Source organism: Enoplosus armatus, chromosome 13 (assembly GCF_043641665.1).
Source record: "Enoplosus armatus isolate fEnoArm2 chromosome 13, fEnoArm2.hap1, whole genome shotgun sequence".
NCBI lineage: Eukaryota > Metazoa > Chordata > Actinopteri > Centrarchiformes > Enoplosidae > Enoplosus > Enoplosus armatus.
The window spans coordinates 21,504,223-21,520,843 of NC_092192.1; the positions used below are offsets into that span (position 1 = coordinate 21,504,223).

The 16,621-nt window shown below is 43.2% G+C and overlaps 1 long non-coding RNA gene across 1 annotated transcript in view; it reads left to right on the forward strand.

The window, feature by feature from the left end:
- LOC139295693 (uncharacterized) overlaps window positions 1-1,927 on the forward strand; it is a 47,000-nt gene extending 45,073 nt beyond the window's left edge. The window contains exons 4-5 of the long non-coding RNA XR_011598424.1: window positions 274-497; window positions 1,292-1,927. This is a non-coding gene — a long non-coding RNA (uncharacterized lncRNA). The remainder of the gene's footprint in view (window positions 1-273; window positions 498-1,291) is intronic.
- Window positions 1,928-16,621: the final 14,694 nt, after the last annotated feature.

The window sequence follows — 16,621 nt, forward strand, 5'->3', positions numbered from 1 at the left end:
TTGGAAGCCGCTCAGCTCTGCCCAGGTGCCCACTGTGCACAGAAAGAGACCAGACGACCTTTTACTCAGCTCCGTCCCACTGCAGTCACTTAAAACAGTGATGGATGTTTCCCTTAACACCCCGCTCCCTACCAGCCCTCGTTCTCCTTTTGTCTCCACCCTCCCTCTCTCTCTCTCATCTCATCACCACCCCCTCCCCAACACCACTCTCGCCTTATTTGTCCCTTTTCCTTTCCTTCTTGTTTTTCTACCTCTCTCCTTTGCCTTTTACAGCCCCCCCCCACCCCCGTTCTTCCAGAGCGATGCGGAGGAAGAGGAAGAAGAAAGCTGGGGGGATTGAAGCGAAGTGGAGGGGGCGTTTCCTGCCAGCGCAGAGTCAAGCCCCCCACCCCCCAGCTCCTCATTAGTATGCAGCGGCTGTTGCTCAGGTGACATGGCCGCTGGATTCGATCCCAACTGCAGGAACATCAGCAGCGCGGCGGAGAGCGGGATAGCAGGTAAGGACAATGAAAGCAGGCGGGGGAGAAAGGGATACGGGGGGGCTCTTTGAAGGACTTAACACCCCCATACGTACCCACACTTATACACTCTACACTGCTGTAATGCATACACACATATTTTCAGGCTCAAGTCCAGCCTCCCTCCCAGAGCCGTGTCTCCAGCTAAGGACAGGACAAGTGTGTGTTTCCTTTCATTAAAACAACTACTGCTGTCTGCTGAGTTATTGCAGTAATAAATATCTGGGAGCAGGCGGTTCTGTCTCTTTTTATAGTATTTTACTTGGTGTGTGCAGTTTCCAAAATACATTCATTTACAAATCCTTGTAAAAAAAAAAAAAAATGTGATATTGTAAATGTTACAATATCTTAAGTTTCATATTGTGAATAGAGTGATTTCAATAAATGTCTCTGTTGAATATGTTCTGTGTTTGGTTATTTAGAAATATAATGTCTCGTTCCGTGTAAGCAAACAATGAGGGAATCCTGCCGTTTCCCCTCAAAACATTTTCATTGTTTTCACTTGTGAGGTTTTCATTCCCCTTGATATGTAGGATATTGGTTTTGTTGCCAAAGGCAACAAAGAGAGAGGTGTATTCGACAAATACTCATACACTCTGTAAGTGTGTGTCAGAGGAAAAGAGAATACGAGGAGAGGGTAAAAAAGAAAAGGGAGGAAAGAGAGTCTGTGTGAAGCTGTGTTGGTGTTTGCTCTATTTGTGTGTGTGCGTGTGTGTGTGTGTGTGTGTGTGTGTGTGTGTGTGTGTGTGTGTTTGTGTGCATTGGGGGAGCAGTGCGGCCAGGCTGCAGATATCATCCATCTCCCTGTCACCGGCCCAGGGGCTGCTGGGAAAGTGGCAGACAGCTCCCCGGCTCTGACAACAGAGGCTGCATCCTAATTTCTCCGACACAGAATGCTTGAGAAACCTGCGCCCGCTCCTCCCTCACCACCCAGTACGGAAAACCATTAACCCCGCGATCCGGGAACAAAAGCGCGGAGCTCTGCCCCGACCACCGCTGGCTGCGAGTCGTATCAGCTCCCATCATCCAGCAGACTCTGGGCTGCAGCGCTCTGCATCAACTCCGCTGTATAAAACATCCAGAACACCTCGGAGACTGATGTGTACGGCTGCACATTATCGAGGGAAAATGAGTTCATATTAAGTCACGTCTAACTGGGAGGTCACACTACTGACTGATGCTTGATGACTTTGCAGTGATTTCGTTTGTGAAGTGCATTTTCAAAATAAAAGTCCTCCTGGCAATAGCTGTTGTAACTGGATTACATGCTTTCTGGTTGCCCATGACTAACTGTGTTATAAAGCTGTCGTCAGACATTCTATAGCTTTTGTTATCCGCACCGGCACTTTTGAATTCCCTTCTCTCCCAGTGTTCCTATTTGTCATCTCTGGTCCTAGGCATCAAATAAACATCGGCATGAGGATTGAGTTAGCACCCATTATTGTGTCGTGTGTGTAGCTGTTTGCGAGTCATTCGAGTTTTGCAGTCTCACTGGAGTAAAGGAATTAAAAAGCCTTCAGAAGACTTTAAGGCGTGTAGCTCTGACATGAAGTCAAAAGTGCACACAAGGGTCAGGTCACATTTTTAAAGTCTAATTAACATGATGAATGAGAAGTCTCAGAGTCCGACACAATATGTGTAACAGTGGGGAAATAGTGTAAATTAATGAAAATGGATAAATATAGAGGGAATAGTAGAAATATGTCTGTGTGAAACTATATTCAGTGTTAAGTTCCATGTAAACTGTCATTTAGATGAATCTACCTTTTTTTGACATGTAAACACTTTGAATATTTTATCGATATAAATGTGAATGAATATATTTTTGATGAAAAACGCTTTATATATGTACATATATATATATATATATATATTTCCATTCAGTCATTAATTCACCTCTGGTCATTAGAACATTACATTCTACTGTCAAAAACTAAACTGATACTAAGTTGGCATTTGAATCCCATTCCCGAATTTTGCAATACAAACATTTGTTCCTTGTAAACAATGAAATCACTGGAACATTTCATGAATCAAAAGGTGGATTGATTTCCCCCTCAGAATAAAACTATTTCTTAGAAAGAAGTTGATATATATGTTTGCTTTTCTACATTTTGTAGAAATGTACAATTATATTTTCCGCCCCGAAGTGATGAAGCGGAGTAGATCGTGCTGCTTTAGCATTCAGAGCTACCATCTTTTGAATCCACAAGAAGCGTCTGCTCTGTCATGACTAACGTTGATTGGCTCACCCTGCCAAGATGTACATCTCAAAATATTTAAACAAACTTTATAATGTGGTAATGACAGTCAACATGACAATAAAAATGATAATAACACGTGTTGGAGCTGTCGTGAGAGCGGGAGCTTGGTCTGGTCCCGGATCAGGGCCGGTGTGGGAGTGACTGCTGTCGGGGGGGCTTTAAGAGCCACGCCTGCCTGATCAAAGCTGCGAGGACAAGGCCTGCTTCAGATCTTTGATTATTGTTAACAAATCGGCAGAACGCGCTGGTGGGATCAAACGCATCCAGTATTGAGCGAACCGTCCACATGTTGGGTGGGAGGTAATGTGTGGTAGCCAGCGACTGTGGCTCCCACAGAGGGACCACACTCGGCTGCATGCTGATGGCACCAGCAAGGCAACAGCAAGCCGCTGAACGACGGGAACTTGTGATGCCCATGACAATGTCTCGATGCATAAACTGAATACAGACCACAGAATAATAAACATTTTGTCATGTCAGAATGGTGACATTGATTTATAAGCAGTTATTAAATGGTTTATACAACTATAATGTATTTGTAAGAATATAATGATTGACAATGTAGGATAGCATAAAACATGAGTTCATATTTAACAAATGTGGAATATATAGTGTTGATTTATATTTATATTTTAGATGTATGTATTGCACTTTTATTAATGAAGCACTTCTTCACTCTCCATGACAACGAACTCCAACTGCTGTGATGAAGACCACCGAATGCAGCTGAAAGCTCCATAACGAATGTAGTAAGTGGCCCTTGAGTTAGACTTCTTTTTTTTTTTTTTGGTCTGAGCTCGACGTGCCTTCATTCGTTCACAGATACTTTTAAACCTGCCTGAGAAAGATTTGCTCATGTGTATAAACAGTTAATACATTTTATAACAACAAGAAAGGTTCATCTTCGCAATCATATGTATTATATGTGATTACCGTCATGTTACACCGCGTTATCAATCATTCAGCTACAGGTAAAATAATGTACTCATATCTGCTTATGAATACATTACAAACAATTCATTGTTAATATGCTGCTCATAAATGCCAAGAAGTCATAAAGTGTTGCAAATACCTCTAAGTTGCCTCAGCAGTGATGATGCTGCGTTCAGGTCACATGGGTAAGTAATAATTAAAAAGTTGAAAATGCCACTGAGCAGAGCTGCTGGGTCATGGATATGAGGCTCAAGGAAGGAACAAGGAAAGCACAAAACGATGCATCCACCTTTAAATAAACCCAAAGAACTGCATGACCCGCTGTCATTCTTTTTTTTTTTTTTTTTTTTGCTGACATGAAAAAAAAAATAGCATGAAAGCATACAACTTCCCGGATGTGTCATTTGTGGTTTACATTTCTATGTTTGGCTCTCTGAAAAAACACGAACCGCGTAACATAACATAGAGCACATTAGCAAGATGTACGGTGTGTTTCAAATAGGAACACTTTCACTCCTTTGCCTTTTTCCCGAGGAGAGGAAGTCATTTCCTCCGTTGTTCCCACACGACTCGAACGCAGCATGAGCCTTTTGTGTTGGAGCGTTATTACACGCGGGAGTAATTGTGCAAGAGGTGGTGTCTTCAAGTCAACGTGCCAAAGAAACAAATAACCAAAACAATAGTTTGTTTTAAGAAGAACTTAAAAAGAAAGATCAATAGCAAACAGCACCTAATAAATAAAGGAACTGCAGCAGAAACCAAATGCCAGCTGTTTGCAGCATTTCGGGATGAAATAACCTGCTCCCCCCCACTCGATGAACTTTTCCACATAATAACTCGCTGCAGCACTGTGCGGGAGGGGTTTTTTTTTTTTTTTGGATGGAGCCTCCCAGCTGTTTTGAAATCCCTGCGACTGTGATTCAAACACAGCTTGCGAACGCGACGCTGAGCTCAAAGAGCCCTCCCCGAAGCCTGGGAATCCAACCCTGGCCGGGCACAAAGGCCACTTTGATTTCTGATGAGTAAAATAAACATCATGCTCGGACATGTTACCAGAAATCTGCTGACTGTGTCTCTGCGAGTGGCCTCCGGGAATCTCACACCGAGGGCAGAAAGAAAAAGAAAAACACGAGCTTCTCAAATGTTGCAAATGAGGCTTGAGAACAACATAAAGTCGGCCACAGAGTATGGCTGAAAGTACGAGTGTGTGTGTGTGTGTGTGTGTGTGTGTGTGTTTACAGCCCACAAATTCATGTGGCTGCGTGTGTATTTTCTGCTGTAAAGCCATCAGCAGATGAATATAGTCTGCACTTTGTAGCTTTAATGCTCTTCTGTATCCACTTGCAAAAAAAAAAAAAAAAAAAAAAAAAATGTACAAATGCTACAGTGTTTATTTTAGTTCATATCAAAATGATTGTGGAATGAATATATATATATCACATAGCACATTTGCGTGGGTCCTAAAGCAAAGAAGAGACGCAATGTAAAAGCCCTGTCTTCCACCCGCCCTGGTGGTGGTCGGACGTTTCCCCTCCAGATGAATTCTAACTTTGGTGATCCCTTAACTTTTCATCTAGCGCCATCACCAGGCCATTTCAGTCTGCCCAGTACTTTGGGATCATGACCAAACACTGCAACAAAAACAAAAACAAAATAAACCTTCCCCATCAGCCTCGTCTGTGCTTTGTGTTTAGTGCTAATTGGCTAAAGTTGAGCTAAACTAAGATGGCGAACATGATTTAAACATGTAAACATTATTAGCCTGAACAGAAAACGCCAGCGTGTTGGCATTGTCACCGCAAGCACGATAGCATGGAGATATTTGGCATTTGGCTCAAAGCGCACCAGCATGGCCGTAGATTCTTCAAGCATCTACGAGCAAAAAATGATATTTAGTTTAGTTCTGCTGCATAACTTCATTCTGAGGTCGTAATATAAATGACAATACAACACAAAATGCATTTCATTTTCTGTTTCGTTGAACCCACATCTATCTGTTCTTGGAATCTATCGTCATGTTTGGTCCTGATTCCAGTCCAACATGATGCTCTGCTTCCAGACAGCAGGATGCGATCTTTCCACATCATTTTCAGTGCTAAATTCAGCTTTGATTAAACCATATGCTCCGAGTTTGTCTGCTTCTTCTTCGTCTCACTAGCCATTTTGTTTTTATTTTTCAACAACTGAACAACAAAATCTGAAATCAAACCAATATCGATTTTTTTTTTTCTCCAAAATGTACGCTTTCCTACTTCTTGAACTAAAGTTTGCCTATACTCTGCCCAAGGACCACATGAGGGCGTCACCTGTCACAGCTGTGGTTGGAGCAGTGCCGGTGCATGTGGAGAAACCAAGTAGTTCTAATTCAGTTTTACCTGTGACTCCACCTAAAGCCCTACTTGCTGAAAGTGCTGAAAAACTTAAAATGCATTGATCACTTCTCACGGTTGTCTGAACATCACCATGAAATGATGAAATTTGCTGACATGTTTAAGGCCTCTGCATGTCCTGATACAAAAATAACACATACAGTCTATAGGCCTCTACACTGAACACACACACACACACACACACATGCATATATATCTTCAGTTTATTGATTCATCTTCATTTCGCAGTCTCACACAACAATGATGGCGGCCACGGCTCGCCACGCAGCCAGGCGAGCGTGCGCCTCCCCGCGTCCCGCCACGCACACCGAGCAGCACATTGCAGGAGTCGAAAACCTGAACATACAGATGTCTCCGTCCCTCACAGGCTCGCTGGTGCCTGCACACAACACGGCGAACACACGGCACTGCTGCTGCTGTCAGACAGACATCCATCAGTGCAGGGACGGAGGACACAGCCGTGATGTCGATGACCGTGTGAGAAGGACGGACTTGTGTCAGAATTAGCTGCTGGCACACAAGACGACAGAGCTGCTGCGTCCTCGGCGTGCTCAGGAGACAGTGGAGCACCTCCGAGGAGCCAGCCTCAACACAGAGATGGAAACATTTCAGGCTGGAAAAGTGACTGACGGCTCTTCATGCCGGAGGCCTATGTAATACCTAAGCACATAAACTGTTTGTAAACCTCTGAAAATAGATTTGAAGTAAGGCTACATTTGCTGTCCTCTCCAGATGTTCCTCGGCTTCGTATAATGAGAAACATGGCAGTAAGAATGAGTCAGTAATCTCATTTCTCTGCGGTCTCATATCCTCAGGTCGAATACTCATGTGCCGACCTCACCTTCAGTGGATTGGACGAAAGACCTGCAGTGCCACCTTCTCGCCAGAGAGAGAGAGAGAGCTCTGGCGCCATCTTGTGGTAGATGTGAGGACATCAGCGGTGTCACCGATATCATCACAGCTTAACCACCAGCCACCCTTCATTATAGCAGTGTGTCTCTGCTCTCCTCACGTAGTTTCACTCCTTTTTGAGTCGATTATACATGATGGCCAATCTGAACATGACATCATTGCACTGAACATGCAGTTTCATTTTGAATTGGCCCGCAGGCAGACTACTGAGGCACTTGCACTGGTCTCTGTTGTGCAAATGTTTTTTTCTCAAAAAATGTCCAAACTGTGGACTGAAGGTTGACACACTCTTTTATCCGTCCATTAAATAAGCTACAGTCAGCAGCCAGATAGCTTAGCTTAGCATAACAGCTAGCCTAGCACGTCAAAAAGTCGCTAATTAAGATGTTATGTCTCGTTGGTTTAACGCGTGCTGAAGTGTACCAGTGTTTGTGGGGAGGTTCGCGTCTCCAGTATTTGTGCTAAATGAAGCCAACCAGCTGCTGGCTGTAGTCTTATATTCAGCGTGCTATTAGAATAGAGAGTGGTATTGATCCTGAACTATTCCTTTGACATAACAGAGTGTACAGTCATATCATTACGTCATTTAAAATTTCAAGGAAGCTAAAGCATTCGTATTTGTTGACATTTCTTTCAAACCATAATTTGTTTTTACAAGGAACCAAAATTAGGATCTCCAGTTGAAAGAATATTCTCTTTCACCAGTTCGCCCTGTTTTCAAGGGGACTTTTTCTTTGGAAGACAGCAGTCTGAACAGCAGCCATTTTCAGTCCTGGCAGTAGGAACAGCACAGGTGTTACTAATAGTATTAACGGTGGTCTGTTCTGTTCAAGTGTCTCTCTGTGGAAACTCATCTATCGTCCACAGTAACAGGGACACTGGCTGTGGAAAAAAAAGGGCCTGCACTCTCACCACCAGTTATGGCGACCTCACCAAATTCCGTGTACTGATAGTTATTATAATAATAACCCTAAGCTTTATTCATATAGTATTGTATTTGTAGTCTACATGGCACAAACGAGCAGTTCAGGAGGATTTTGGTGAGGATGTGAGGACCACCACGTACTTATTCCAACATGGCAGAGCTCCCTCTACTATGAGGCCCATTGGATGCTCTCACTTCCCGTTTGGCAGTTTGGACCCATGACCAGCAGGTAATATGGATGGCAGCTCATTAACAAACATTCTGGTTAATTGAAGTCAAATATAACCAGTATATGAATTTGATTCGAATACCATAGTTCATGAATTGAGTCGTTATTTTCATTAACAATGTGAATCATGGCCGTATGCAAACTGAATTCATTTTGTTAGCAGGTTAGCATGCTACACCTGCATGTGCTTACTATGCAAACTTAACCTGGGAGGCCTGGGCTGCACGACTCAGCAACACAACACTACTACATAACACATGATAATAATAATAATGATAATAATAATAATAATAATAATAATAATAGCAGCTTGTATTTATATAGTGTCTTTCAGGCGACCCAAGGAACCTTTACATAGAAAACAGACATAGGAAAAAAAACCACATAGGAGACAAATAAAACTGATAATGGTAATAATAATAATAATAATAATAATAATAACAGAACTGCAGAAACTAGAATGTGCTTAGCCAGTGTGTTACAAGGAGACTTACAGGGGTAAAGACTAAAACATTTCAGGTCTATAAGTAATAACAATAAAAAAAAAACTCAGGTAAGACCCATAAGAGTGGGCAAACTGAAACTTGAGGGGAAATGTCTCTTTGATGGAACTGCTAACATCAGACAGAAACAAGCCAATGTCATTTATTTTACCCGCTCATCACACATCCTTTTGATACAGTCATCATGGTTTTCCCTCTTAAATGTAGTGGAGTGGAAGTATAAAGTGCAGTGCTTGAGTAACTGCATGTATTTACTTTCCACCAGTGCCTGGAGAGGTCTAATCAGGCACAATAAGTGAAAACACCTGTGGGGGGGGGGGGTCCAATACTGTGAGCAACACAAACAAAAACTCAGTTTACTGTGTTGGCAGCAGAAATGACAGATACCTCAAACACTGGACGAATAAAAAGCAAAACTCTCACCAGTGGAGGTGAGCAAGAGTGTGTTGCTGTGATGCGAGTCCCCGCTCCTCCTTATATAACACGAGTAAGCTGCAAGTGACTGCAGAGCTGATGCCGTTTTCTCTTGCATAACTCGAGCTGGATTATCCCTTTGTTGTGTCGGGCCTCCTGTGGCTGAAGTTTCACGATTGCCACGCAGGAAAACATGCAGGCCATCGCAGTATTAAATGTGGCAGAGGGAGCAAGCAAACACGGTGGGATTGTGAACGGCTGTGGGCTGAAAGTGGGCGACCACAGCAGCTAAGAGATGTAAATGAGGTTAATTTGCAGAACCACTGTGTTTACGTGTTCAGAGGACGAACAAGCTCCACTGGCTGCCATGCTGTCGGTGTGAATTAGTCTGGCAGTGCTCTTAACCACAGAAATCCACCAGCAGGTGACAGTAATGCACATTTTTCTATCTTGACAGACTGCAGTGTTTTTGGTTGTTTTTTTTTTGTTGTTGTCACTGCAGCTGGGTTCTCTAAGTTACTTTATGCAAATACCTTCCTGAGGAGCCCATCGTCTTCCTCAGCCTGATGGGGGAGGTTGTGTGTGTGTGTGTGTGTAAGCTCTTATGAAGATGTATCCCATTGTACAGTACAAATGGTGTGTGTGTGTGTGTGTGTGTGTGTGTGTGCGCGCCATCACTTCACTGATTACTGAGTATTTACCCAAAGCTGTTCAAAGTCAGATCAAAGCACTGGACCACTGCAAGGAAATGACACTGTCGCATTAAATGCAACAATATCGTTTTATTTCAGAGTCCCTGAAGTAGCCGAATCCTAATGACTTTGGTGACCCCCTTGCATTTCCTCTGGTGCCACACACTGGTCAAAGTTTTCACAGCTTTTGGGTAGTCTCACATGGCCGGAGCTTTTGGAGAAACTGAAAGAGTCAGAGCCAGACGTATCCCAACAGCCTACATCCTGTGGTGTTAATGACTTGTTAATGAGCAGTTTCTGAATATCTCCAAATTGAGGACCACCTAGTAGATAATGACTAGTTACTAGAGAACAGACTGGGAGATATTACATTAATGAATCATTAGGTAACGATTAGCTCGTAAGTATCCATGAATCAGAATAACCACCACTTTCTTCAACTAGTAGCTACTCATTCATTACTAATGACTTAATAATTCCTTCCTCTGTTTGTGCACCCCCAAGTAAAGTGGTGCATCATACTTCATGGTTATCTGACCTTTTACTTTACCCCTTTTTTACTACTTTAGCAATGGTCAGGTAACGTGTAACTTGATGAACTTTGAGCAGCACTTTTTGAACCAGTGACTCTAGAGAGGTCACTTCTGACTACCTTTGACAGTCAAACTCGACCCCTGTGGGAACGTGGGGGGGGGGGGGGTGGATGATGTTAAGTAATGAACAAAGGACGAATTATGCCTGAAAGTCGGTGATGAAATGCCGCGCTTTGTTTTTGTTGCACATACCTCGAAGGGTTAATCTCAACCTTTTGCACATCCTGAAGGGAGTTGGGAGTCTTCTCTTTTATCAGTGGGTAAAATGTGAAGAGTGACCACGACAGCGCTGATATCCAGCTCACAGGCGGAAGAGGCTACAGCTCAGCGCCCAACCAGACATGTTATCATAAAGTATTATATTACCAGTCCAGCTGGGAGATGATGCTCGAAGCCACACAACACCCGGGATCCAGTCAACATCTGAAGGTTTTATGATTTAGGCTTTTTTTTTCTTTTTGTGGCTTATCCTTCCTGCAGCTCCCGCTGATTTATCTTCACAGCGCAAAAGAAGCCATAAAAAGAAAGGTCAGATAGCTGGGGAATGGTGGTGGCAAACAACACAGAGTCGTCGCTCAACAGCCTCTGGATCTGTTTGTCCTAAAACCTGACTCTGCTGTTGGCTATCATATTTTTTTTTTTTTACAAAGGCTCGTATATTTGAGGAACAGCTCTATATATTTATTTATTTTTCGTCATGTGTCCACAGAGCTGGTGCAGAGGGAAAAATTCTGAACCTCCCGCCGCCGAGAAGAGAGCGAGGGCAGAATAGATGGCTGCCATGTGGTACCCTCACCAGGCTGCAGGTACACCTGCTTAAATAAAACTTCTAAGAAATGGTCTTAAGAATGGTCCTAAACTTTGACATATCAGTGAAAAGTAGGACTTAGTCATTGTTTATACAATGAATGACGTGCCATCGTAGCCATCGTTGTACATGCTTCGGTATATCATGAATGAATCATGCTCAGAGAACGTCTGTAAATCCGCCCTATAGGCATGTTGACAATATAAATCCAAGTTTGAATATTATTCATAAAAATCTTAAATGAATTAAAGGAAGGTTAGATTAACCATTTTAATCATCCGTGTGTGATGGTAAGTTAAGTAATACAAAGTGTGTCCCAATACCCACACTCCTGTATTCACGTATATGCAGACCTGTATTCATTACATCAGCTCTAATTCCTCTTGATGATGAGGAGTTGGCCTGTTTTCTTCATCTATCACATAAATTCACTAGATGCAATAAATGCAAACAGCCGGCGCATCTTTAATTTTCTAAACCCCCCCCCACGCAGCAACCTGCTCTTTAATGTCTCTTTTTGGTGTTTGATCAGTTGGTCTGATTAAACACCCTCGGGGTGAAAAGAGGGACCCAGGCTTTCTGAAAATGCCTGCAGTCAGTTTGATTGAGAAATGTCACCTTCACTTCCCGGCATAATCACTTTTCATTCTGATGTCTTTGTGCGGGGGGGGGATTAAAGCGCTGGCAAAGCTGAATACGCCATGAAAATACCCGAATAATACCTGGAGTCCAACTGCAAAACATATGCTTCAGTAATCATAACTAATGCATGAGTCCATCACTATAAGTGTACGGACTCCATAGATTTTTATTCATTTATATACCACCAAATCAGGCCCATGCATTTGATCAGCCTCCCTGACAGCAGTGCAGTACCTGTTCTCATAGAAATATGAATCTGTTGTTTCATTTGTCAAACTGGCAGTCAGACTCCAACATCTACGTTCACCAGCTAGTCGCTAACTTTGTCTGTCTGCTGTTTGGCGATGGCCACCGGTAGCATGTAAGTCAATTTGTCGCGCAGCCGTAGATTGCATTATGAGAGCTGTGAGAGTCAATCAAAACAGTGAAGCCTGTCAGCCCGGAAAAAAAACAAAACGATGAGCTGAAAGATGCTAAAACGCTCCGTAAAGCTGAGGCGAGCAGCAGAGTGGAGTGATCCCTTGTTTATATTAACAGCAGTGATCGTGGCCACTTTAACTGTGTCCAGGTTGTGCGGAGAAGTTTGGGAATAGCATGATTTCGTTTTAAAACGACACCCCCTGATTTTTCTTTTGGCATTGCTGGGGTTGGATGACTAAAAGGCTGATGCCTGAGCACACAAGTATCATTCAAAAATGTTCCTTTATTTTGACTTGGCGCTCACAAGCTGCACACGCATGTGCCGCGAAACACAAGCCTGCTGACGTGGCACTGCGGTCTCTATGGTTCTTGCTTACAGCTTTCTCAATCATCTACTCATTACAGTCATCCTCTAATGTTTAACTGCAGTGGGAATTCACTGTTACTGGCAGCTTCCAGGCTTTTCCCCTCCTTCATTATCTATTATTACAAACTGAACTCCAATTGACAAACTGAAATATCATTTGGGTGAGAGTTGTCATTATGGTGTTTTGTAATCTGACTTCGTGCTAAGACGTCAGCCTTGGTAAAACAAAACAAAACCAACAAAAAAAAACAATCAAAAGTTCAAATGGAATGTGGAGCTTTCTACAAAAGTTATTGTCAAAATGGATCAGTGGGGAAGAGTGCGCCTAAATTTACTCCAGTCTGAGGGACTGATTCCAAATACTGCTCACTAAAGGCGGCAGCAGCTGTTACTTGTTTTCTCTCAGCATGCTCTGAGTCTGATTTCCTGGGAGCAGAGGAGTCTCAGCTCACTGCCCTGGTAGCTCACCTGGTAGAGTCCTTAAGGCAGTGGCCTGGGCTCGATTTGCTGCATGCCCCCCCCCCCCCTCTCCCTCTACTGCATTTCCTGTGTCTCTTCAAGCTGTCACTATCCAATAAAGGCAAAAAAAATGGCTGAAGAAATATCGACAACAACAAAAAAAAAAAAGAGCGTGGCAGATGACAATATTCAGCATGGGCATCACTGTCCATCTCGTCTCACGTGGGGACAGTGATGATTAACATGTCATGTTACATAACTCACACTGGTGAAATAACAAGCTTCTAAAACCTGTAAAAAGCTGCAGTTCAAACTGGACTGGACCAAACAAATTCACTGAGCTAACGTTTACTAGGCCCACGTTTTTAGAGATGCATTTCCTGTCTGGCTATCTCTGCTTTCTGTTCCCTGGCTTTGAAAGACAGACATTGAAAACGAATGACAAAACGAGACGAGAACTCGATGAAGGCAACAAAAAAGTGCCGTGCAGGCTGAATGAGGCAACGCTCAAGACCGAAAAACGGGCACAATTTTTCAAACAAGCGGTTGAGTGTCAGGAAATGATTTGGGATCTTCACGTACTGTGATGTGCGAGTTGAGATAGTCTGCCTGAAATGATGGATCCAGATGGACGGGTTTCCCCTCATCAATCAGAAACGGAAATGTAAAAATGTGTCTCAAGTTTAAGACATAAACAATCCATTGACCATTTCCTGATGTATTTAAGTAGTGTAGCTTATTGTGTGTGTGTGTGTGTGTGTGTGTGTGTGTGTGTGTGTGTGTTTTCCATGGCTGAATCGACTGGCTGTGAGACATCTGTGGTGGCGTCCTCAGTGTTTCATAACACGCTGATAAGAGCAGAGAGGCTGCTAATGAGGAAAACAACATGTGTCTGTCTGAACTGTGTGGGGGCTTGTTAAGGACTGAGGTCAATGTGCTATTTTGGTAAGACAACATACCAGGCTTGATCACAGGGTGGCACTGTCACCCAGTATCCACTACAGTTAGAAAAGTAGCGCTATAAATAGAATACAGCACACTGGTTTTCATGGTAGAGCTTATGTGATGCTGCTGCCGTGCACTTTTAACACGTTTGCATATGAAACTGTAGATTTTGCACCCCCCCACCCCCCCCCCCTAAACTGATACTCTCATTGCACAAAGAGCAGGCTCTGATATAACCGTTTAAAAATCATGCAAATCAACAATTAATTTAGGTTTTGGATATATGTGGTGCGCACGGTGAAAGTCATTTCTACATGCGGAACTCTTAAAAACAACCATAGGAAGTATTCAGGAAGTATTCAGGTCCTTTCACTAAAGTAAAAGTAGCAATACTACACTAAAACTACTCTGTTGCCAGGTACTCGTCATGCAGAATGACCCCTATCAAAGTGTCACAGCATGTTATTATAATGATATATTTTTTTGATTATTTTCACTGCTGCATTAAAGTGTATGCAGCATTTTGGTGTTGTGTTTCATTGTGGACCTAATTTTGAGAACTTAAATCTGTAACCATGAGCCATATGAACTGATCATGCATTTCAGCATAAAACGGACTTTTACCTTACTCGCGAGCGGCCCGCAGGCTTCTTTGACTTTTCTTTTTACCTGCAACTTTTAATGACCATCAAACCCTCTTCCTCCCTCCTTATCCTCCCCCGTGTGATTGGACTAACTGATATTGACATTGTGCGTCCTCTGAGATCCCTCTGAGCTGTCAGGGCCGGCTCATCTCGCTGTCTGTGCTGCTCGAGTAACAAGCTTGACTCCTGTCCATGTGACGGGAGGGAGAGGAGTCTCGCTCCGCCCGAACATCATCTGCAGTCTGGCTACGTCCTTCTCTTGCTCTGCCTTCCTCTGGTCTCTTCCACTGGAACCTTATCCTTGCAGTCAAACTGATTATACCTTTTTTTTTTTTTTTGGCTGCGTGTTTAATCACTTTATGTTTGCGAATCAACAGGAGAAACGGCGAGTAAAGACATCACTTTTGACATCACATATTTCTGTATTTCTGCAGCAGATGGTGTTGAGGGGGGGGCTTAATATAGCCCAGACTAGCCGTCAGTCCATTCAGTGTTGACAGACACCTGACTGTGAGGCCTTATGGCACTGCTTCACTAATTAGGCTTCGTCTCAAACTCTCTCGACCCTCTGGGAATAACACAACTGTTAAAGACAATCAGCGTGATGATCCTGCATGCCTGTCATGCAGCCTTCAGTGAACTGCTTTCAGTTTTAGCAACTGTTAGATAGTGTTCAAACAGTCTGGCTGTCGTTTCTTTTTGAACGACGTTTAATTACCTTCATCACTAAAAGATTGCTACTGTTTGCGCTATGGAGCTTCAGAGACGTCTTCCATGAATAGGAGCCGTCAAACATACAACAGCCTGAATACTTCAGTCCTTGTCCACTCAGGGGCAACGCAACAAGCCATAAACACCACACTGACATATACATGGCTTTATAAAGTCGAGGGCAGGGGACGTGTTAGCAACGAGTTGCCTATTTACGCAGCAGATACGGATACAACTTCTCGTTTGGAGCGGCGTTTCTTTCTCGCCTGATGGATGTAAATCCGTCGTTCACTCTCCTCTTTAGCTCTGTTTTGGTCTCCACCAACTGTTGAGGGAAATATCTGGTTCTCTAGTTGCCGAACGATCCACCAATTGGTTCGCCAGAGCTTTTTCACACAAGGAAACAGCTTTTTCGTGTCCTACACATGGGGGGCTTTAATGACGACGTCAGGTAATCCACAGCACCACATTATACTGCGCGTTTCTGGTTTAACAACATTATAAAGGGGTGCTTTTAGTTTGAATTCACAATGTTTTAAAAGAACAAGCAGGTTTTTGAAGCTTTCCGGTGATAATAATCAGTTAACAGTTAAATCAAAATGCCTGCAGAGCTGTATTGTACATATACTTGTATTTGAAGCGAGGTCAGAGTTTTAGCAGTACAGACCAAGTAGGGACAATCTAACCGAACTCCTTGTTTATGTCGTTTTGTTTGACAACCTGTCTAAAGTGTGTGTGTGGGACGGACATAATATCGCGAATGTATTCACGAACTCACTTGTTGTTGTGACTAGTTGGCTGAACTCTGAGGTGGTTTCTGTGGCGGTAGTTTGTGCTGTTGCTGTATGAGCACTATTTTAGAAGATAAAGCCCTTCAGGGTGATGTTGTCCCCTCCATAAAACTGCTCACCACACTTAGGAGCATTGATCACGACCACGTTACCCTCTCTGCCAGAAGAGCCAACAGCACCCTCTTGCTCATCCTGATTTTTATTTGGCCACTTGACATTTTGCTTTTGCAGAATCATCTGCATTTCCAGACTACTTTCATTCTCTTTGCATTCAATTGACAAGAGTCAGTGCTCCGTGTCAGATGTTTCTGATGGGTGTGCAAGGAAGAGGTCCAGTAGAGGCCAGCATGCAATACCTGACGTATCTACACAGCTGCTGCAGTTGTATGTATGTATGTATGTATGTGTGTGTGTGTGTGTAATAAGGATGTAGTTCACAGCAGGGTCATGAACCAGCTCAT